The sequence below is a fragment of the Sarcophilus harrisii genome, chromosome 5 (genome assembly GCF_902635505.1).
Source record: "Sarcophilus harrisii chromosome 5, mSarHar1.11, whole genome shotgun sequence".
Classification (NCBI taxonomy): Eukaryota; Metazoa; Chordata; class Mammalia; order Dasyuromorphia; family Dasyuridae; genus Sarcophilus; species Sarcophilus harrisii.
Genome location: NC_045430.1, coordinates 120,530,958 through 120,556,529, shown reverse-complemented (window position 1 = coordinate 120,556,529; position 25,572 = coordinate 120,530,958).

Below are 25,572 nucleotides of genomic sequence, written 5' to 3'. Positions count from 1 at the left end.
CTTATTGGCTATACTAATATGTCCATAATAATAGCCATGATTATTTAAGCATCCAGCCACAGAAATCATATGGAAAAACTCTTCTAAACCCAGTAACTATTCTTTCTCTGTCTTCCACATTCCTACATTTTCCTATTACATAAATATATATATATAGGTCATTACAAGTTTGGTCTACCTCAGTATCTTGGCACATAAATTTTACTTTTGAGGTAATGCAAACACTTACAAATATGTATTATATATATATATATATATATATATATATACACACATATACATATATGTGTGTGTATTTATACATCTCTCTCTTTATATATATATATATATATGAATATGTATATCCATTGAATATAGCATTTACCAATAAAAGCTTTTTCTTGCACACAAAGGCATTATTCAGTGAAGATAACCCTGTATCAGCTGAGAAAAAGCTTAGATCCAGCTAAAATATTTACTTTGAACATAACTGGTGAACAAGAAGGGGATGGAATCTCGATTTGTTAGTAATTGTTTTAAAAGCAAGTTAGAAGTTTTGCTATGCTAATGAACCTATTTGTTGCTGGGATATTAAAGTCAATCCATATTTGTATTTAAAAAATTACAAGTTACCAATACACCAAGTTAACTTACATCTTGTGATTTAAAGTAATTTCAAGAAGATATGAACAAAGATTTATACAGTACTTAATTTCAAGGTTTGAACAAAGATTTATTCAGTACTTAATTTCAAGAAGGTTTGAACAAAGATTTATTTAGTATCTACTGTGCATATGGCACTGGAGGTACAAAGACAAAACCAGTCAACCATCATTTATAAAGTATTTCTTATCACAGTGCCAGGCACTATGCTGGGAATGAGATATATAAAGATAAAAATGAATCAATACTTGTCCTCTAAGAACTTACACTCTAACTGAAGGTCATAAAGTACAATTTAAGGAATATTAAGAAGAGATAGAGTATTTAAAACTGGTAGGGAAGGGAAAGGTGTTCAGGAAAGGCTGCCCAGAGGAGATGGCACCTTAGGAAGGAAAATGAAGTTTCTGAGAATAGAAATGAGGAGGAAATTCATTCTAGGCACGAATAGCCTTTTCTAATATCTAGAGGTGGAAAATGGAATATCACTTTAGTGGAACTAGTTCATTTGATTGAGATCTAGTTGAAAAGGTTTAGTAATGAAATAAGTCCAGAAAAGTATGTGGGAGCCTACCTAAGTGATAAGCATATGGAGAGTCTTCTGTGAGATCTTGCAGATGCTTTGGAGGACTGCAAATTATGAAGGGCCTTATACATTGGGGAAAGGAATTTGTATTTTATTCTATAAATAAGAAGTTTTTAATTGCATTGTCTGCATTTTGATAGGAAAAAATTATATCTTTAATTCAACACAATTGGTTTCCTTTGTAATCCTATATATCTTTATTTTACTCTTTAAAAACATTGTGCTGAAAGGGAACCCATAGGTTTTTTTTTTCTCAGAAAGATTGTCAAGGGGGTCTTAGACAAACACACCCAGAAAGATGATCTTGTTATAGGCAATGGAGAGTCACTAAGAGTTTTTAGCAGGGAAATAGCATGATCACATCTGTCTAGTTGTCAGTACTATCTGACTCTTTATCACCCTATCTTTCCTGACAAAATACTGGAGTGGGTTGACATTTCCTTCACCAGCTCATTTTATGACGGAGGTCAAGAGGTTTAAATGACTTGCCCAGGATCACACAGCTAATAAGTATCTGAAGATGAGTCTTCCTGACTTCAGGCCCAATTCTCTTTTTGCTGCACCACCTAGGTGCCCAGGATCACTCAGTATCCTGATCAGGAGCAGCCAAATACAGAATTCTTACTGGGGACACAGCACTATGAATACAAACATATTGAGGAAAGTGGAACCCAGAAAATTAACATCAAGATGCAATAGGACCTGATAATATTATCCAAGAGTATGGGCAAGGGTGAAGGAGGAAAATGTCAGGGTCTAATCCTCATATTAAAATCCCAAATCAAGATGTGAATAAAAAGATAGTTGTGTTGTTGATGTTAAGTCATGTCTGATTTTTTTGTGACCCATTTTAAGATTTTTTTTGGCAAAGATACCAAAGTGGTTTGTCATTTCCTTCTTCAGCTCATTTTAAAGTTAGGGAAACTGAGGCAAATAGGGTTAGTGACTTGCTTAGTAAACTTGTAAGTGTCTGAGACCATAATTGAACTTAGGAGGATAAACATTCTTAATTCCAAACCTGGTGTGTTTTATTCATTGGTCTGCCTTTAATCAATCTGAGTTTTAGGAATATTGCCTTTGGCAGTTTGTAGACAAGGATTGGAAAGACTGGAAAAGAGGTAGTTATTAAAAAGATCTACTTGAAGAGTCTAGGCAATAAATGATAAAGGTTTCAACTATGGAGCTGGCTGTGTGAAGGGCAGAATAATGCCAGAGATGCTTTTGGGGTTTGATCAAGGAGACTTGGCTGTTGGTTAGAAACAGTGAATGAGAGAAAGGGAAGAAGAAATAATCACCATGAGGTTAGGAAGTTGAGTAATTAAAATAGTAGAGCCCATTGTAGAGAGTGTTTGAAGGTTAGGTTAAATCAAGTGTAGGGCTTTAAACAATTTCTCTTTTAGATGTCTTGTTCAATTGCTTCCAGGACACCCAGGGAGAGATATCCATCAGGCAGCTGGTAATGTGGAGAACTGGAGTTCAGGAGATTTGAGTTACATTTATCAATTTGGGAGTTGTCTACAAAGCTCACTGAGATAGTAAATATACTAGAACAAGTATAAGTAAAAGAACAAGAAGTTAAAAGGGCCCCAAAATAGAGCTCTTGAAAACTTGTACTCTAAAGGGACAGGATATGGAGGATGGTTTGGTAAAGGAAACTGAGAAGTAATTAAACAGGGAGGAAAAGAACAGGACAAAATAGGATCATGGATGCCAAGAGAGGAAATATTTTCTGAGAGAAGGAAAGGTCAATACCATGAAAAGATATCAATGAGGGCAAGTAAACCTTATCTAAGGTTTATAATTAAACTTGTTCCAAGACTACCAACTCTGCCTTGCTAGTCAGGCAAGACCATGGATCAGACAACTCACCTTCTACTACATTAAAGCCATCATCTTTAGTAATTAAAAGATCACTGATAGAAAACCTTACAGAAGCAAAGTTTAAATAGAGTGTTGGAGTCAGAAGCCAGATTGTAATTGAGGAATGAAAAGATGATGAAAAGTGGGAGCAGAAATATAGACCATTTTCCCTTGGAAGTTTGTTAATAATGTGAGGAAACATGTAGGGAAATAGATTGAAGGGATAGAAGGGTCAAATGAAAAGAACCAGTAGAGCTTCTTTTCACACTGAAGAACTTCAGGGATTAATTATGAGAATGGAAATGACCTAGAGGAAATTTGCTAGGGGAGATGAGAGTAAATGAAAACCAGGACAAAGGTAAAAGTGTTGGTGTTGTAAAGGAGAAGAACCATTTCTTCTTCAGATCAATCAATTACTAGCCATTTGTTAAAACACTATTATGTGAAGACACTGGTCTAGGGGTACAAAGAAAGGCAAAAGACAGTCCCTGCCCTCAAGGAGCTCACAATTTATTGGGAAAGACAATAAACAAATATATACTAATAAACTAAGTACAGGACAAATAGATAATTATGAGAGAGGAGAAACTGGAATTAAGAGGATTTGCTTCTTGATTTTAAGGATAGAAGAAAGAGACTGATGGCATTGTATAATTACTTTTATTCTAATAGTCAATATTTATAAATAAGTATTTTAATCTTTGAATAGCCCTTCACATTCTCTGATTTATTGGTGCCTCATGATAGATTCCATGAAAGGAATATTTGATACTATTAATTACTCTCCCCTCATTGATATTCTCTTTTTTTAGGTTCTTGGGGTGGACAGATTTTTTGGCTTAGCAAAAAATATTGTACACCTAAAGGATTATAATAAACCTTCACAATCTACTTTTCCAATGTTTACTACACATTAACTGCTCTCTATGGACTAATTTTATATCAATCTGACATAGTCAATATTTTTCACCCACCACATTCCATCTCTAATATTAGTAGGTGCTATTTATCCTAGCTGCCTTCCTCTGTCTTGTTGAAGCCTTAGCTTCCAAAACTTAGTTCAAGTTCCCTATACCAATTGCTAGATTGTCTCCTTTCTCCTATTACTTTGTATTTACTTACACATACATGGGCTTCCCTCAATAAAATGTGATTTTCTTAAAGGTAGGATTTCTTTCTTTTTATCTTTCTATCATTATTGCCTAACACAGAACCTAGCATATATTAGGTGTTCAATAAATGCTCGTTAATTGTTTGAATTGAATTTGTCCTTATCATCTTTTGCTTGTTTTATAGTTTCTTGGAAATGCAATTTGTCCCCCAGTTCTGAACACAATGCTTGGCACTCAGTAGACATTTTAAAAATGTTTTTTGAGTTCAATGCCTGTTCTATAAAAAAAGGAAATTGAAAATAAAAGAGTTTTGATGACTTGTAGCTACTAGACAGAGGTGAGATTCAGATCTCTCCCGTAAATTTGGTACTATCTACTGGAATACATTTCTTTGCTTCTTTATCCAAATGCCCAAGCTGAATTGTTGTTGGTGGTCCTTCATTTTCAAAAAGGATCAATAACATCATGAGGATGATGTCTTGACTTGTCTTGACTTTAAATTAGATTTAAATGAGGCAGAGCTTCTTAAAGTCACCAATCTCACTCTCTCCTCCAGAGTCATCTGAGTCCACTGGCAAGACTAAAGACAAGTTGATTGGCAATGCCAGTCCCACCCTTTCAATCCCCAAAAAAGGAGACTATCAATGAGGAAAGAGTGATCCATAGTATCAAAGACTGCAGAGAAATCAAGAAAATTAAGATTAAGAAAAGGCTAGTAGATTTGACAATTAAGAAATCACTGACAGTTTTGGAGAGTACAGTTTCAGTGGAATGATGAGGGTGGAAGCTAGGGTTAAAAAGTGAATAAAGAGCAAGTGAAGGAACCTATTGTAGATAGTTGTTTTCAAGAAATTTGATCTAAAAGCATAGAAGAAATATAAAATGATTGCAAAGATGGGAGGATCTAGTGAAGATTGTTAAAGATGAGGAAACACGAGCATGTTTGTAGGCAGTAAGTAATGGGGCAACAATACCCGAAGCTCCTAAAGTGTACCCCTAAAACTCTGAGAGGGAGATGTAGTATTCTCTAGGATATTAAATCCAAGCATACTCAATATATAGGCATTCAGAAGAAATAGAGTTTAGACTCTGTTAGAGTCTATTCATGCTATGGCTAAGTAAACTTCCTTCTATTAACTCATAAGTATCTTATGTCATTCTATTCTAGTACTTAACCTGAATTTGAACCACTAAACCATCCTGAGTCAGATCTTGCAAAAAATACTCCTTTTTTTGTTTTGTTTTGCTTTTTATCATACTTTTAGAGGAATGCAAATGGGCCTTTCAGGGTTACAAAAAGAAATAAAAAAAAAAACCCAGTTAGATCAAAAAGAATGGAAGAAAGTACATGAATTTCCCACTCTTATTTCAGGTCTTTCAAAAACATTTCTTCTTTTCAGCACCAACTATAGGATCTGCAAGAGATCTAGAATTAACTAAGTCTGCAATGACAAAAGAAAGCATCAAAAGGCATCTGAGTCCTAGTGGAGACGATTCGCTAGATACCATTTCTGGGGTATATTGGTGAAGTAATACAAATGACTGGAATAGAATTTATGTGGAGAATCTATGTTTAGTAACATGTTAAAATTAAGGGATGGTATCGAATGGAGGTGCAATAGGGAAGAGAATGTCTAATTAAGGATAGTAGAGAATCATGTTATACTTGAAGGAGACATTAAGTACAATCAATTAGCAAATCCTGAATCAATATAACTAAGAATGATAAAAAAAAAAAAAAGCACACACATAGAACTGGGTACAGAAATACATTTCACTCAGCAGGGAAAGGGGAGAAGGAAGAAGATGGCACACAAAGGAAAGTAGATTAAAGAAGGATTCAATTTTAAGCAAAAGAAATTAAAGATTTACCCCCCAAAAATTATAGCAGCTCTTCCCCCCTCCCCCACTGGTAAAGAACTGGAGAATATGGGAATGCCCACCATTTGAGGGAATATCTGAACAAGCTATGGTATATAAATTTGAAATAATATTATTGTTCTGTAGGGAATTATGCAAGAAATGGTTTCAGAGAAACCTAAAGAGACTATTCACTTATATGCTCATAGTTCAATTTAAAAGATAGTGGAAGATGGATAATCAACTCATGGCACAAATGCTATTATTTTAAAAGTTAAATAGCTGGAACTTGAGAAAGGCTAGCAAAAAACAAATAAACCAAATTACAAGTATTTAAGCTGGCAAACACACTGTAAATCTGTTGAATTAGGTTCAATTATTATGAATTATCTGCAAGGCTAATTTAAAGAATCATAAAGAATATCATGATTTCTAAGTACTTCCAAGGAAAAACCCAGAGGAAATAACAGGGCCCCAAAAAACCAATTTTGCCACAAGCAGAACTTGCTAGAGATCAAGGATTCAGTTTTGCAGATTTGGTAATGCTATCTTTCTCAGTGGTCTTCTCAGGATATTTTTTTTCCTAAGGCCTAAGTTCTTTGCTCACTGCCAGCTTTCCATGAGACATTTTCCATTGCCTCAAAGCACAAAGTTCTAGTAAAAATTCAATAATTTGGTTTTGGTTGTGGAATGATATTGTCCCCCTTTGTACTTCACGGGCTTGTCTTGCCCTTTCCAAAATGGAAATATTTTGCCCATGACATATTTGGAAGTTTAGAGTCACTCATGAATAGCAAGAGTAGCTTCATTTTTCTACTTGAAAAGTCCCCAAGTACAAATTGATGACTTCTTAAATAACATCCATGAAGAGCTAGAAAACCAGAATTTCACTAAAAAAATATTGTGTTTCTTTTGCCAGTGAAAATAGAGTTGTTAGTCTGTACCTCATGAATTCATCTTTCTTTTTGGTGTGAGTACAGGGAAGGGGTAAGGGGGAGCAACTATTTAGGTTCTAACTATTTAGCTTCCTCCATCCCTCCTTTCTTTCCTCTCTCCCTTCCTTCCTTCTTCCCTCCATTCCTCCCTCCTTCTCTCTCTCTCTCTTTTCCTCCTTTCTTTCCTCACTCTTTTTTCCTTCCTTCCTTCCTTCCTTCCTTCCTTCCTTCCTTCCTTCCTTCCTTCCTTCCTTCCTTCCTTCCTTCCTTCCTTCCTTCCTTCCTTCTTTCTTTCCTTCCTTCTTTCCTTCCTTCTTTTTATAAGTTTAAAAATATAACTATTCAGAAATCAGAGTATCATCTAAGGATCTTTTTTTTTTTTTTTTTTTTAACACACCAAGACCTCTTATATGCATCACTTCCCTCTTCTCCCTCAGTCACATATACTCATTTTAAAGTCTTTCCCCAACATTAGATCTTCCAAAGGGGGGGAAAAATGTCCTTACCTCTTTAAAAAATTATTTTTTTAAATTTATGGAATAAAACAAGCATTTCCATAAATAATACATTTTTAATGATTGCATATGAAACTGCAAATCTGCTATGTACAACTGGCTATTCCTTTTAAATATACACTAAATTTATCATGTAAATTCCTTTTTTTTTTTACTGTTATACACAAATATCTATACATATAAAATTATTCTATATATGCTTCTATTTATCAGTTATTTTTCTGGATGTAGATAGCATCTTCCTTCATATATCTTTGGGATATTTATAATAGTCAAAATGACTCAAATTCATTGTTAGAATAATATTGCTATTATGGTATATAGGATTTTCCTGGTTCTGGCTCATTTTACTCTTCATTATTTTGTGCAAGTCTTTTCATGTTTTTAAGATCATTGAATTCATTTCTTAAATAACAATAGTGCTCCAAACCAATCATATACCACCTATCATATAACTTGCCTCTTATAATTGGAGAGTGATTAAAATGGTATTTTAGTTGTCAGAATGTGTATGAGGGGACCATGAAGTGGGGTAACTAAGGATAGTCATTTACATAAACTGAATGACAAATATTTATGGAATGGAATATATTCCTAACAATACTACCTTTTAATTCGAATTCCATTAATTTATATTTTTAAATTGGCACCAAATAACTTTGATAATGACTGCTTTGTAAAATAGTTTGGGATCTGGATGTCTGATTTATTCTTTCTTTCTATTTTTTAAAAATACTTTATATTTATTATAGACTAGTGATGTCAAGCTCAAATAAAAATAGGGGTCACTGTATATAAAAATTCTTGGGTATTCAGTTAATTTTAAAATGTTATTTATGTTTTATCATTTTTTATTTATTTAGCTAACTACTTCCCAATTAATTTTAATCCAGTTCAGTCTGCACTGAGAGTGTTGTGGGCCATCAGCTGCAGGTCACATGTTTGACATCACCATTCTAGACCATGTGCTCCTTCAACGAATTTGTTACTATATATCTTTGGCCCTTATAATCTTATTAATCTTAATCCTAATAATCTTACTAGTTTAAATACTGTTGTATAAAATGTTTGACATACTTTTGGTAGTATCATTATTTTCATTTTATTGGGATGACTTAAGTATGAGCAATGAATATCCCTCCAATTATTTGTTTTTGTTCTTAGTTTAATATTTTGTAATTGTATTTAGATAAATTTTAAGTGTGTTTTCTTAGTGGAATGATTCCCAAATATTTAGTGTATTTATTAGGTATTTTGAATGGGATTGCTTTTTCTATTATTACCTTCTGAATTTTTATTGCTATGTAGAAATGATTAAAAAAAAAACCTATTTTACAGACTAACATTTTATTTTTTTTCCTGTTTCTTTGGGATTTTCTATGTAATTCATCATATCATCTATGAATATAGATGATTTTCTTTCCTCTTTGCCAGTATTCATGCTTTTAATTTTGTTCTTTTGTAATGTTGCTATTGCTAGCATTTCTAGGATGTATAAAATTAAATATGAAATAATGTGAAAAATGGCTAATTTTCTCTGTTTTAATCCTAAATTTATTTGGATAACTTCTAATGTTCCTCTATTTCAAATGAAGCTAGTTTTTGCATATATTTTCTTTTATAAAAATCATATTAAAATAATCTTTCTAGAATGTGAACAGAAATTTTTCGCAATATATAGAAGAAAGTTGGTTTTTTTAATCAAGCAAGGGTTAACAGTAGTCACAAATGATAAAATAGATCATTTCAACTACTTGACATTGTAAAGCATTTGTATGAACAAAATTAATGAAGGTGTAAGAAGAGAATGATTCAATAAGAAAAAAAATCTATGAAATCTATACATCAAATATTTCTGCTAAGGCCCCCCCCCCACACAAATAAATAAGGAAGTCTAGAAGAAGAGGGGAGTTTGGAGGGACATTTAAAGAGTTATCTTTGGATTATATTTAATTTGATATGTGCATAGAACAACCAATTTTTTAATGTTTAAAGGGTTTTAATGTTTAAAGTAATACAGAACTAAAGCTCAAGAGAGAGCTAGAACTGGAAAAAAAGATCTGAGAATCACCTGTAAAGAGATAATTATTGATTTCATTGGAACTGATGAGGTCATCAAAAGAATATAGAAGAGTCTCTAGGATAGAGTCTTGAGGTACATGCAGTTGGAAAGGATGAGTGTATGTTTAAAATTATATATGAATATACATGTGTGTCTGTATATACAGGTATTTGAGATGTCTATATAACATCCAATCATAAATTATATATGTATATATATTTCTCCTGCTCCCTATGAATGTATGTATATGTGTATGTATATACATATGTATGTATTTTTATAGATTTATATCCTCTTTCTTCCTCTTTCTCTTCTTTTCCTCTTTCCTTCCTCTTTCTTCTCTCTTTCTGCCTGTCTGCCTGTCTCTTTGCTTGTCTCTGTCTTTGCCTGTCTTTTTGCCTGAATCTGTCTCTGCCTCTGCCTCTGCCTCTGTCTCTGTCTGTGTCTCTATCTCTGTCTGTCTGTCTTTCTCTCTTTCTCCCTTTTACTCTCCCTTTCTGTTTCTCTCTTCTCCCCCTGCCATTTTCAGTTACTTTATCCTCTCTGATATTTTGTGGGTATATATATATATATATATATATATATATATATATATATATATACACACACACACACATGTATGTATAAACAGTGCAAATACATATACATATATATATATATATATGTGTATATATATAAATGTATATGTGAAAATGTGTTTATTTCTTTGGGTATTCCAAGACTCAATCCTTTTTTTTTTTAAATAGCTTTTTATTTACAAAACATAATCATGGGTAATTTTTCAATATTGACCCTTGCAAAACCTTCTGTTCCAAATTTTCCCTTCTTTCCCCCTGCCCCTTCCCCTAGATGGCAGGTAGTCCAATACATGTTTAATATGTTAAAATATATGTTAAATCCAATATATGCATTCATATTTGTCCAGTTATCATGCTACACAAGAAAAATCAAATCTAGAAAGAAAGAAAAAATCTGAGAAGGAAAACAAAAAGGCAAGCAAGCAATAACAGAAAGAGTGAAAATACTATGTTGTGATCCACACTCATTTCCCATAGTTCTTTCTCTGGGTGTAGATGGCTCTCTTCATTACTGAACAATTGGAACTAGTTTGAATCATCTCATTGTTGAAGAGAGCCATGTCCATCAGAACTGATCCTCATATAGTCTTGTTGTTGCTATGTATAATGATCTCCTGGTTCTGCTCACTTCATTCAGCATCAGTTCGTGTAAGTCTCTCCAGACCTTTCTGAAATCATCCTGTTGGTCATTTCTTACAGAAAAATAATATTCCATAACATTCATATACTACAATTTATTCAGCCATTCCCCAACTGATGGGCATCCACTCAGTTTCCAGTTTCTTGCCACCACAAAGAGGGGCTGCCACAAACATTTTTGCACATGTGGGTCCCTTTCCTTCCTTTAAGATCCCAAGACCCTTTTTTTCTTTACACTTACTCATACTCAACAAACTCAGTAGCTCAAGGGGGTTTAATTATTATCTCTGTGCTACTGACTTCCTCCTCTACTCAGTCTTGAATAAACAGCTGCCTATTGGACATTGCAAATTGGATGGTACATAGAAATCTCAAATTCCACATGTCCAAGAGAGAACTATCATTCTTACTATACCACTTATTAAAGATTCTTTTCTAAAAGCTAATTGATGACTGGCTGCCTTGTCAATAGGAAGCACAGTGGGAGGGGTTTGTGAATGACTTTATGAGAAACCCAAGTCCCCATGGTTTCCTTTAGGTCATTGAAAGAAGCAATATCAATTTTACCCTCTTTGGACTTCAGTCCACAAGTGTTAGTCCATATGGGAGACCTTACAAAGGAATGTTTCATATTGAGAAAGCAGCAGAGTTGGTTGGATATTCCAGAGCAAAGGAGTTCTAAATGTTAAGGGAAATTATGAGATAAGACAACAAGGTTTGGAAGTCCAGGAGCCAGAAATATCTCAGGGTTGAGGAGATTTCCAACTCCTATGAATCAATTGTCCCCCTCATATACTCAGCTTTCATATTTTTCCTATACTCCAGTATCATGTCACTTATTTCTCTATATGGATGTTCTTTATGCTTTTCAAACACACTTATTCACCTAATTTCCTTATTTCTGTCAAGAATACCACTATCCTTCTAGTTACATCAGAGGTGATTTTGGTTTCATTCTTCATCTCTTTTCATATTCAACTAGTTGTCAAATCTCATTCTTCTTCATGCATCTATTGCTTTTTTCCCCGACTAATGAAGCTACCAACTTAGTTCATTATTTTGTCAGCTAGAATTATCATAATTGGTGTCCTTGACTCATCCAATTCAGCTTCAACGGAGCTTTTTACTTGTCATTTTTTTTCAAAAATTATTTTATTCCCCATCCATTGAGAAGGTAAGCATTATTATACTTTCTTTTCCATTTAAAATTTTTTCTTTTCCTCAGTTACATGTGAAACAACAGGTTTTTTTTTTCTTGTTGCACCTGTACATTCATTTTTTAAATATATTTCCATATGAATCATTCCAGGAGAGAAAAATCAGAACAAAAAGAAGAAGAAAACACAAGAAAAAAAAGTGAACATAGCATGTATTGATATATATTCAGTTTCCATAGTTCTCTCTTTGAATGCGGATGCTGTTTTCCATTCAAAGTTTGTTGGGATTGTCTTAGGTCACTGAACCACCGAGAAGAACCAAGTCTGTCTTAGCTGATCATCACACAATTTTACTTTTTCTGGGTACAATGTTTTCCTGGTTCTGCTTGTTTCATTCAGCATCATATAAATCTTTCCAGGCCTTTCTAAAATCAAGCTGTTCATCATTTTTTATAGGGCAATAATATCCCATTACTTTCATATACTACAACTTGTTCAGCTATTCCTCAATCAATGGACATCTACTCATTTCCAAATCTTTGCCATCACAAAAAGAGCTGCTACATTTTTTGCATATGTGGGGCCTTTCCCCTCTTTTTATGATTTCTTTGGGATACAGACCCAATTCTTAAAACATAGGTCATACCACATGTGAACTCTGTTCAAGAAACTTCAGTAGTTCACTATTGCCTTAAAGATAAAAGATAAATTCTTCTATTTGGCGTGTGAAACTCTTCATAAATTATCTTAGCATCTCTAATCTTAAAAAGAAAATAATTATTTCTATAGCTTCTGAAAAGATTCTTGCACACATTCTGTCAGCAAGCATATAACCACTTCCTATGAACTAGGTCTAATATCATCCAGGACCTCAGAGGACTATTCTATGTCTATCCTCCCTGACCATTTTGTGAGTTTTTTGGTGTTGTTCAGTCATGTCTGAACGTCACCTTATGCCATGTCAGCATGCCACATCCTTCCATCCTCCATTATCTCTTAAAGTCTGAAAAAGTTCATGTTTGTTGTTTCAATGATATTATCTATCCATCTTCTCCCCTTTGCCTTTAGTATTTTCCAAGATTTGGATATTTTCCAATGTGTCCCATCATCTCATTATCTGACTAAAGTATTTAAACATTAGCTTCAGTATCTTACCTTCCAGTGTATTTTCTGAGAAGAAGCTGGTAGATAGAGACTAAAATAAGAGAGAAGAGGATGAAAGTGAAGAAAATTTGCTGGAGAGATCAGGAGAAGATAGGATCAAAGGTGTATGTAGTGAAGTATGCCTTGGCAAGAGGAAGATCACCTCTTTTCTTAAGAATGAAATAGAGGAGGACTTAGGAGATGGTAATAGATCCCTTCACACTCATGAGGATCTAGAGAGAAACAAAATGTTTGGCAAATATTCACAATTTCTTCAAGAAAGTATAAAATGAAGTTGAGGGCCTTGACTGAAAGAACAGGAGAAAGGAGTCCTGTTGGAAGCTTGAGGAGAAATGCTAAGGTTAATATATGGAGAATGGATTAGCTAGGAAGCATCATGGTTGGGTTTGAATTCAGAAATTGTTTTATTCTGAGTGAAATCATCTTTCTACTGCATCCAGATGCCTCTATTTTAAAATCAGATAGTCTTAGAGTTCAAACTTTGGCCACTGAGATTATCTATTATGGCACTTTATTGCATGCATGAATTTCTTCTGCCATATTTCCAACAAGTACTCATCTAGTCTTTTCTTGAACAACTCTAGAAATGGGAAATTCACTATCTAAGGAGAAGTATCAGTAAAAGATGAAAGCAATATTACCCTCTGTGGTAGGACTGTAACTAAGAGCTTTGGCAGTGACAGAACTGGGAAAGTAAGGCATAAGAATTATATTTTAAAATCTGATAGAAAACTGCAATCCAAGGAATATATACCACCTATATAAAATGTGAATTGATAAATAATATAAGAGATGGAGAAATATTAATAAAAATCATCATTGGTTAAGATATTTATTTGTTCAGAGATCAAATAATTTCATTTGATCTGTCAAAAAGATACATTTATTTGGAGGATCATTAAAAATGGGAGTAGAGATTAGATATTCTGCCATCAGCAAAAATTTTTCTGTGCTAGTTGCAATTAAAGAGCAGAAGTAAAATGAATAAGAAATTTTTTTTTTAAAAAAAGATAGAAATGAGCAGATGGCCAGACTTTTAACTTGTAAGATGCTATAACTTGGTCTGTTTTATCATTCTAAGTTAACAAATATTAGGTCATTAAAATGCATGAAACATGGTATGTGGCCCATTTACAATATTTTTATTATCAAATGAAAATTAAACTAAATTGAGTATTTGCATTTTATTCAGTTAAGTAAATGCTGAATCAGAAGTTCAAGAAATGAGGAACTGGAATTTTCTACTTTGGAAGTCAATGCAGTACTTGGTTGTGCTGAAATCAATAAACACACAATGGTTGACTTCAAGATGCTCAGCCAAGAGAACTTTGATCAATATTTATTTTTTTAATGTTAAACATGTCTAATTCTTTTATGCATATCTATATATTATCATGCAGCACAAGAAAAATCAACTGATCAATATTTATTGTCCCAAAGAGCCAGGCTTTCACTTAATGTAGATGGCGCCTAAAGCTACACTGGATAAAATGATAACTTCTATTTGAAGGGAAAGAGGAGTTTTCCTCAATTCACATATTTATTGACTGAGGAAACTAAGCATGGGATCTCTCCTTTGACTTCTTCTTTGAATACATTCTATAGATAAATCATGGCCTTCAGACCTTAGTGAAATGTTTGTCAAAATAAGTTGCAACTCTACAAAAGAAGAAAAAAATCCCTTGACTGTCATTTGGATTGCACAATTTAAAAGGCAGGCTCAAGCTGTGGTGAAGAACTTGACACTGTTTTCCTGCATCATTCTAATATCCACTATTTGACCAAGATATATGCTAAGTTTGAGTAAAGACTTTCCTTTTTGCTTCTGGGAGTCTCTGTTGCTGAAATGTTCAACCCTATTTTGATGTTGTTCTGTTTAAACCAAACCTGTGATTTCATTGTTTTTGGGAGCTCCTAATCAACCAATCAACTAGCACTTAAATGCTACTATATGTCCGACCATGAAGATAAAAGATAAAGGCAAAAGAAAAATGAAATGATCCCTAAAGGGAGAGACATACACAAAAAAAAAAGTGTTCTTCTTCTGCTAATTCAGATCAACATCTATCCTGTAATTTTGAGTCTTAAACTGTGGGTTGGGCAACTGAGGCTTGCCCAGGGTCCCATACTCATTATGTGTCAGAGACAAAATTTGAATCCTTGTTTTCCTGATCCTGAGGCTACACTACAGCACATCACTTCTCAAGCCATCGTTCTGGTTGAGCATATAAACAAATGCAGTTCCAGCTGTTAATATAAATACTTTAAATACAGAGTAGAAAAGCATGAGAGGAGGTTGATAAAGTCCTCAGCTGGATAGTTAGAAGTGTTCCCAATAGTATTTGGTTAGCCCTGGTCCCTGAGGCTTAGTTTCACATGTAGTTTCCAAAGATAATTTTCTCCTTACAACACCATTTTGCTCTTTCACAATGTGATGGGTAGGTTTTAATTCTCCATATTAAATTCTGGAGGCAATTCCTTTATATGGGTTTATGGAAGTGAGATAATATTTATAAAATATTTTGCAAATATTAAGTTCTATATAAATATCGATATTATGATTTCACTCATAGGTAAAAGAATTATGCTTGTTATAAAAAATATATGTGCCTATATCTATAGCTCTCTCTTTCACTCCTAAATAGTTTTATAGTTGTACATTTTCCCACAAAAAATATTTGAGGAGAAATTGTTGGGTTTGGTTAAAGGCAAACCTTATAAGACTTGATCACAGAGGGATTTGTTTTCTCTGCTCTCTTACCATTCCAGTTTTGATGTGTGGTTTACAGGGTTTTTTTCCCTCTAGAATATTGGTATCAATCAAAAAACATTTATTAGGCACCTACAATGATCCAAACACTGTGCTAAGCACTTTCACAAGAGAGACCCAGTCTTTGGGAGATAACTTTATGGCAACTTCAATCAAGAGGGATATGAATACTGTAGTAGCCTTGTCTGGCTATCAGAATGATGCTGATCACAAGGAGGGTATAAAATAGTAACTAAAATGGTGATGAAGCACCAGGACAAACTGCTAAGTCACAAAATATGTTTTCTTTTCTACATCTCCTCTTTAGGCATTGACATTTTTTCATATTCTCTGTCATACTCATTTCTAATACAAATATACATTTATATATGATGAACACACATTAAATACATATACATATAAAATGGGGATGTACATGAAATAAAGTGATAGATAAATAGATGAATGTGTGGGTGAATATTTTTCCATTTTTTATTTTATAATACTTAAGAATTAATACTTAGGTTCCTATGATGACAAGGTTAAAAAACCCCTTTTTTACATAAAACTGGAAACTTTTATTTATGAGATATATCATAACTAATGATTATATTTTGATACCTAATGAAATATGTATATCTATTTGCATCCATATCTGCCTGTTGATTAAAAGATATTTTAGAATGGCAATAATTATAGTAATAGTCACCTGAAAAATATGTCATTTTGATTGAGCAGATAAACAAGCCCAATATTAGCAGCTGGTATAAGTATGTGTATATAAAATCCACCAAAATACTTCCTTAAGGAAATCATACAAGATGCTTGAGGGAAAAATATGTAAATGTAATTTTAAAACAGCCTAAATATATATAAAAATATTCCTAAAGAGATATGTAGCAAATTACATTATAAATATGTATCATTCTAAAAGAGAGCCAGAAGACATATGGTATTTCTCTTTCTAGGTAAATAATATATTACAAAAATAGAAAAACAGTTTAGCACATTTCTTAAAGCTCAGTATTTACAATAGCAATTACTATTGTTTGTATAAAAACTAAACATAGGAATCTGAACACAGAATATAACTGCAGCATTCTTATTCCTCATATTATTAAGGACCCAAATCTTAAAAGAGAAAAATAATATAAAGTCCTAAATCAGAACAACGAAGATGGTCAAAGTAAAATAACCAAGAACTTTGTATACACACAGGGTATTTTCTAGTACATTTTACAACAAACATCCATTTCTCTGTATTTAACTTATTCTGCATAACTAACAATTGTAGACTATTTTTTTTTTTAGCACACAGCTAGAATATAATGACTAGAGAAATAGAGACAATAAGTAAGTTGTTGAATACTTAAATCTCTTAGTGAAAGGCTACAATGGATGGATCCCAACTCTGGGATGTGAACTATTCACCTGAATAGTTTTTTGTTTGTTTGTTTTAAGAATATAGTATCTACTAGAGACATTGATACAATATTGAAGGAAGTGATAGAATTTTAGAAAATTTCATTCTGGATAATTTCATTTATTTATGTACCACCTAATATTTGTCGAGATTAATCTTTCATATGTAATCTTGTCCTGCTACTCCTTGTAGAGGACTGCAGATATTGGGGAACTCTGAGAAAAGTATACTGGAAACAAGGATACTTATAACAGGGTGTTTACTCAGTGTGATTGATGGGATAATGGTTCTCTAGTTCATATATACTTAGTGTGATGTGATGGTTCTACAGTTGGTACATGCTCAGTGTTCTATAGTGATGTAATTGTACTAAGGTATTTAAGAGCTGAGAGGACTTGAAATAAGCAGGCTCGAGTGTGTGTGTTCTCGAGCTTGGTCACAGACACAGACACAGAGAAGACTAGAGACATTATAACTCCTCTACTCAAAAATCTTCAGTAGTTCCCTATTCCTGCCTACTGAGTATTATTTAAACTTATTTACCTGGAACTCAAGGCAATAAAAGGATAGCATCATCTTTTTTTTTCCCCAGCCCCTTGCATTTAGTTTATATTCATTCAAATTGTATATATTAGATAAGTAAAAATACAAGTGTACAATATATTCCGTGTTTATCATACACATTTTTTATTACTATACAAGTAACATTAAAATATTGATAGAACAAGGTTACCTAGACTTGGCAACAAATCAAAAATGTGGGGTAAAAGATTGAGGAATCAAGGATTCCTAGGTTGTAAGCATGGCTGACTGGTTGTTCTTTTTATGGTAATAATGAAGTTCAGAAGGGAGGAAATTGGGGGATGGAGAAAAGAGTATGAGTTCATATTGGCTATGTCGAGTTTAGGATGTCTGCAGGACATCCACTTCAACATACTCAATAGATTATTGATGATGCTGTATCTCATCAGATTGACTGACCACAATACCCTAATAAGGACTTTGGATAGGAATGAGTTGTGCTGAGCATAAATTACTCAAAGTCAGTGTTTCAAAAGGACCAGCTGGGCATTATCAAAGCTTCCAAAATCTCTAAACATTCAGTTCCAAACTGGTTTGTGTGATAACTTTTGATGGCTGTGTGATACCTGTCCTCGAATTGCAATTCATCCAAAGCTGGCTAGCTTCAGAGGCAAGCAAGATAGCATATGGGATGGCTACACAGGAATCTAGTACCTGAGGAACTACTCAAGAGAAGGACCATTAAGTCTGAATGAGAGCATCCACCTTACAATGTCATATAGTGCATTTGTTTAAGGCTAATAATCTTTGTAATAAGAGAGACTTAACTTACATTCAGAAAGGTTTAAGATTGATCTCTGACACATATTGTATATATGATCTGGATTAGTGCTTGTGGTGGGAGCAATATCCTAATCCTGGGCCTAGCAAGTTAGGCTAATTTTTCCTTAAAATGTGGTGAAAGCATCTTTAAGACTTGGTTGGCTAAGGGCTCAGACTATTGACATAACTTCCTGGTTGCCTGACTACAGAATAACTATAAGGAACTGGGGACACTCAGATCCTTGACTAGTGGAAAATTCAAGGCAATGTAGCTTCACTCAGGTGAATCAATGCAAGGTGTACTCAATACCTATCCTTGCTGATTATTAACTACCTGTGGTGGACCAGCCAGAAGCAGTGACAGCAGTGATCCATGCAACCCTGAGTCCCAGCAAAAGAGGACAGAGTCAAGCCAGTACTCACACCTGGTTTAGGTGGGTAGTGCAAGGCAGACATGCAACAATGGCTTGCATGGAGGGAAAGAGTCAGACCTAAGCACAGAAGTGGGACACCCAACATAAAGGGATGAAAGCCCTCTGGGGTATAATCAGGCCAGCCTTGGGGGAATGGATTTCAGCCCCAACAGGGCAGCACAGGTACAGAGTGCTGGGCCTGGAATCAGGAAGACTCATCTGTATGCATTAAAATCTGACTTCAGACACTTTTTAGCTATATGATTTAGTAAGTTATTTCAATGTCTGTCTTAGTTTCTCCTCTGTAAAATGAGCTGGAGAAGGAAATGGCAAAGTATTCCAGTATATTTTGCCAAGAAAACCCCAAATATGGTCACAAAGTGTTATATACAATTGAAAAACTCCTGAATAACAACAAAAGTGTTAGCACATCACTTTGTTCCCAAATAGTGCAGAAGGGCTCAAACTCTAGCAGTGGCAGTTGTCTCCGACAAGCACAAGAATTAAGAGTTGATCCTGTGATTTCAGAAAGGCTTGGAGAGAACTGGTGCTAAGTGAGTAGAACTAAGAAAATATTGTACAACACCAAAATTATGCCATGATCAATTCTAATGGATGTGGTTCTTTTCCCACAATAAGTGTTTCAGGCCAGTTGATATGCCTCATCTGTACCGAGAGGACTGTAGCAACTGAATGTGGATCACAATATAGTATTTTCACTTTTTTTTGTTCTTTGCTTGCTTTTTATTTTCTTTCTCATTTTATCCCTTTTTGATCTGATTTTTCTTGTGCAGCATTATAATTGTGGAAATATATATGGAAGAATTGCACATGTTTAACATATATTGGATTACTTGCTGTCTGAGGGAGGGAAGGAGAAAAATTTGGAACAAAAGATTTTGCAAGGGTGCATTTATTTTGAAGATTTTGAAAATAAAAACTTAGAAGAGTTGATCCTGGTAGAGCTTCTACCCCTTGCAACAGTGGTAAGAGTCACTCAGGTAGAAAACAGGGGCTAAGTGGCACTAGTTGAGGGACAGCAAGATAAATACGGGTTCTAGCAGCTCTGGCCAGGGGCTGGCTCAGTGGAAACATTGATTTCAGCAAATGATGAAGTTTTGAATGCTTAGCAATATACTTTCCAGGGATATATACATTGATAATGAGGTTGACACATACATTTCCAGAGCTAGCTCATTGTTTGGGAAGCTCTGAAGGAAAATGTGGGAGAGGAGAGGTATTAGACTGACTACTGAACCACAGTGCTGACCTCATTGTTGTGTGCCTGTGAAAACTAGACAATATACCAGGGCCATGTCAGGAAACTGAATTGCTTCCATTTGAATTGTCTTATGATGAATCTGAAGATCATCTGTCAGAATAAGATATCAGACATTGAGATCCTTTCTTGAAGTAAACTGTCAATCATTCCAGTTCTACTGCAGAGAGTACAACTCCATTGGACTGGCCTCTTTGTTCAAATGTCAAATGTATGTCTGTCAAAAAGACTATTTTATGGAGATCTCACACAGAATAAGTGTTCACAAGTTGGTCAGAAAAAGTGATACTCTCCAGGTCTGTCAAAGAATATGAACAGACAATTTTCAGATGAAGAAATTAAAACCATTTCTAGTAAACATCCAGCCATTCTGGAGAGCAATTTGGAACTATGCTCAAAAGGTTATCAAACTGCATGCCCTTTGATCCAGCAGTATTTCTACCTGGCTTATATCCCAAAGAAAATAGAAGGGAAGAAGGGAAAGGGACCCACATGTGCAAAAATGTTTGTGGCAGCCCTTTTTGTCGTGGCAAGAAACTGAAAACTGATTAGATTCCTATAAGTTGGAAAATGGCTGAATAAATTATAGTGTATAAATGTTATGGAATATTATTCTTCCATAAGGAATGATCAGGAGGATGATTTCAGAGAGTCCTGGAGAGACTTACATGAACTGATGGTGCGTGAAATGAGCAGGACCAGGAGATTATTGTACACAGCAACAGAAAGATTATATGACTATCAGTTCTGATGGATGTGGCTCTTCTCAACAAGGAGATGATTCAGGTCAGTTCCAATGAACTTGTGATGATGAGAGCTATCTACATCCAGAGAGAGGATTGCAGGAACTGAGTGAGCATCACAACATAGAATTTTCACTTCTTTTTTTGCTTTTTGCTTGAATTTTATTTTCTTTTTCATTTTTATCCTTTTTTGATCTCATTTTTCTTGTGTAGCATGATAATTGTGGAAATATGAATGCTTATATTGGGTTTATATATATTTTACCATGTTTAACATATATTGGATTGCTTGCCATCTAGGAGAAGGGATAAGGGGAAGGGGATGAATTGGAACACAAGGTTTTTCAAGGATCAGTGGTGAAAAATCACCCTTGCATGTTTTGAAAATAAAAAGCTTCAATAAAATAATGTAATTCAGCAACAAAAACAAAACAGAACAACAAAAAACTGGAAAAATGATACTTTGAATTTAGATGCAAATGACTGACATGAAAGAACCTATTAAAATATTAGTTCTTTAAAAAAATTATAATTGATTGTATGACATGGAAGAGAATGGCACAGGACTACAAACCATGGAATGTCCTCATCAGAGAAGATGCTGTGCTCTATGAGTGAAGCATAACTGAATTAATTCAGAACACATGGGAGACACACAAAATTAGAAAAGCCACTCAAATGTTCATAGGGACTATTTCTGTCCAACCTGAGGCAGAGCATTTGTCTGATCAGCCATAGTCTAACTAATTTGACTCTAACATAGAGATATGATTTTGGTCCTCTTCTAGAATGGAGGACAATAAGCAGCTCTCAGTGGCAACTGCAACTCATTGGCAAAAGGATGGGCACTAATATGTACAGTGGCAAAGAAGAGGTGCACTGTGACCCATTGCTTATTGTACTGATTGTCAATTCCATGTTGCTGTTGGTTTAACACTCATTGATCATTGTATGATTCTTCCATAAGGAAAGTTTAGTGTCAACAACATTTATTAAGTACCTATTATGTGTCAAACACTGTGCTAAGTATTAAAGTTGAGAAGAAAGATAGGGAGGTAAAGGGAGTCTCTCCTTAAGGAGCTCACAGTCTAATGAAGGACAAACAACTAGATATAAATAAAATAAACAATAAATTAGAGATAATCTCAAGGGAAGGCATTATAAACAGTAAGGGAAATTGGTAAAAGTTTCTTGTAGAAGGTTGGATTTTATCTGAAATCTGAAGGATGTAAGAGAAACCAGAAGATAGTGAGAGAGACAGAGAGGCAGAGCCAAAGAGAGACAGAGAGAGAGAGAGAGAGAGAGAGAGAGAGAGAGAGAGAGAGAGAGAGAGAGAAGCAGAGAGACAAAGAGAGACAGAGAGAAAGAGGGAAAAGAGAGACAGAGACAAAGACAGAGATAGACACAGAGACCGACTAAGAGATGGATGAAAAGGGGGGGGGGGGGGAACAGACAGAGACACAGAGACAGACAAAGAGACAGAGAGAGATAGTGGGAAAAACAGAGACAGAGAGAGGGAGAGAGAGAGAGAGAGAGAGAGAGAGAGAGAGAGAGAGAGAGAGAGAGAGAGAGAAAGAGAAAGAGAGAGAGAGAGCATATTCTGAGAATGGGACAGAGCCTGGGAACATTGCTGGAGCTGAAGATGGACTATCATGTTCAAGGAACAGCAAGGAGGTTGGTGTCCTTGGTTTTTAGAATACAAGTAGGAAAATAAGATGTGAACAATTGGAAAGATAGGAAGGGACCAGGTTATGAAGAGCTTTAAAAGCTAATAGAGAATTTTATATTTCATTAAGCTGGAGAATGTAGGAGAGTACAGAAAGAGAGAAATGAGAAGGGCTGTTTAGGGCTGTTCTTTAGAAGGATTGCTTCGAAAGTTTAGTGGAGGATGACGTGGAGAAGGGAGAGAATTGACCAACCAAACATTATTTTGTTATTCCAGGTGGGAGGTGATGGAAACCTATGCCAGAATTATGGCAGTGCGATTGGAAATGGGAGATAAGCATGAAGAGTTCAGGATTGTGTGAGGTTGTGATTCTGGCTGCTGGGAGAGGTAGGAGAGTGGGGCACTCCAGAATAATGTGCTTCCAGGGAGGAGGCACAATGGATAGAGTCCTGAACCTGGAGGCAGGAAAACATCTCTTAGAGTTCAAATCTGGCCTTAGACACATGCTAGGTGTGAAAATTAGGTAAGTCATGGGAACCTGTCTGCCTCCATTTTCTCATTTATAAAATAAGTTGGACAAGGAAAGAGCCAACCACATGAGTATCTTTCCCAAGAAAATCCTAAACTGGGTCACAAAGTATTAGATAAGAATGAAATGACTGAACAATAAGAAGGTAATGCCTTACCTAGGATATGCATTATTCTGTTTGAGCTTCACATCAGTCCAGTAATTTTGTATTCAGAAGAGAAAAAAGGTAGAAAGTGGATGGGGATTTGAGGCCCAAGAATTCTTTGATAAGGCCATCTGGGAAAGCAAATGCCAATCATCATATGCCTTTCTTACAAATTGCTATTAATTACAACAGGATGGGGGAAGGAGATGTGCAAAGGAGAAAGAAAAAAAGGTAAAGAGGAAATGAGAAAGAGGGAGAGACAGAAAAAGCTGATCTAGCAAAAGCTCCTCCCTGAACTCCATTTTTCCTAAGCTCATTCATCAAACCAATAGACTGTATCTTTTGAGCAGGGAGCAAGTGGAAATGCTCATTATCCATGGGGAAGTGCCCTTTAGAAACCTCCAAACTACTCTGTAATCTCATTAGGTTGATTGGAAAATTAAATTGATCAGGGTAATTCCCCTGATCAAACCCTCTTGAATTGTTGGGACTTGAAGGTGAATTCACTCATTACTTTTGATATTAGAACCTAAAAAAGAGCTAAAAGAGATGCTGGACAACTTGCTTCCCCTGAATACATGTAATGTATTCCTCCAGGATTACATTATCTTCATTCATCTGTTTATTCTCTTACCTAGACAGGTGTTCTTCCTTCTCCCATTTGACAAAATGAATTTTCACACTTTAAAGCCAGAGGCCACTTCATCTGATAGTGTTGCTTTTGCAAGGGTTACTTAAACAAGAAGATGACAAAAACTGAAGTATAAGCATCTGGAGGCCCCCCTCTCACATATATCACCTTAGTCCCTGAAGAGAATGGTCTCAAACTCAAAGCAGTTCTTAAATGCCATTGTTCCTACCAAGTTCACTTCCTGAGTTTCACTATATTTTGAAAGACATACAACTTCAGCACCATGGGATGACTAACACAGAAGGTTCACTTCCTACTGTGGGATAGTTTCTGGATAAATCATTATCTCAGTTAAGGTTGGGCTGGACCCCAATAGTGCTTCCACATCTTAGGGTCCTTATTGCTGGACTGACTACAAAACCTGGCATGAATATCTCCCAGATCTCTCATGGCTTTCCATTATGACATTTTGAACCTCACAAGGTCACATTTGTCCCCATATTCCTTCACCTTAAACAATTTAAACATTAAATAGATATAATAGGAACAAAAGCAATAAGGTCATATGCTACCCTACTGCATTGTGATGACCCTGGAAGGGAGATAAAGGCTGGAGGTCAGTCTCTCTCTCCTGAGGACTTTGGGTAGTTCTGACTTTTTCACCTGATCATACCTAAGCAGGAATGAGGATCATTTTCAAAGAGAAGCTGATTGTAACCTTTCAAATATACCTCATCTCTGGTTACATAGCCAATCAACAGCCTGAACATACATCATATGGTTAACAGACCACAAACTATAATAGAATGTCTGCACATGCTCTAAATCAAGAAGCTGGGAAAGAGCAACCTATTTCATGAGATTTTCCCTTACCATCTGTAACTGATAATATTTTTTTCCTACTTTGGATCTTACTCATCATTTTGTCCTGATATATTTAATATGCATCATATATTATTCATGTAATAGCTATTTTGAGATATGTCATAAAAAGCAATTGGATTCGAATGAATTTTAATGTGGTGAATCATCATGGGGCCTATTTCAATGAAATAGTATAAACTAAAGTCTCTTCAAATGAATTATATGATTGGTATATGAATGGCCACAAATCATATGGCAATAGATTAAAAGAAAAAATGTAAAGATGACTAATATTTTAAAAATATATTCATGGGCTTCATCTTTGAATTTGGGACTTAGAGAAGGAAGAGATCTTAAAAATTACTTATTTCTACCTCCTTTTTTTATAGAAACTTAGAGAGGTAGTGCATGTTTTATCATAAAACTAATTAGTTGCAGAGCTAGGACTTCTGACAAGTTTGTGGTTATTGTTTAATTGTTTTTATCACATCAAATCTTTGTGTCTGCACTTAGGGTTTTCTTGGCAAATATACTATGCTTTGCCATTTCTTCTCCAGCTCATTTTACATATGGGGAAGCTAAGGCAAACAGGATTAAGTGGCTTGCCCAGGGTCTTAAGTGTCTGATGTCACATTTGAATTCAGGTCTTCCTCATTCCAGGCCTGGCCTTCTACCCACT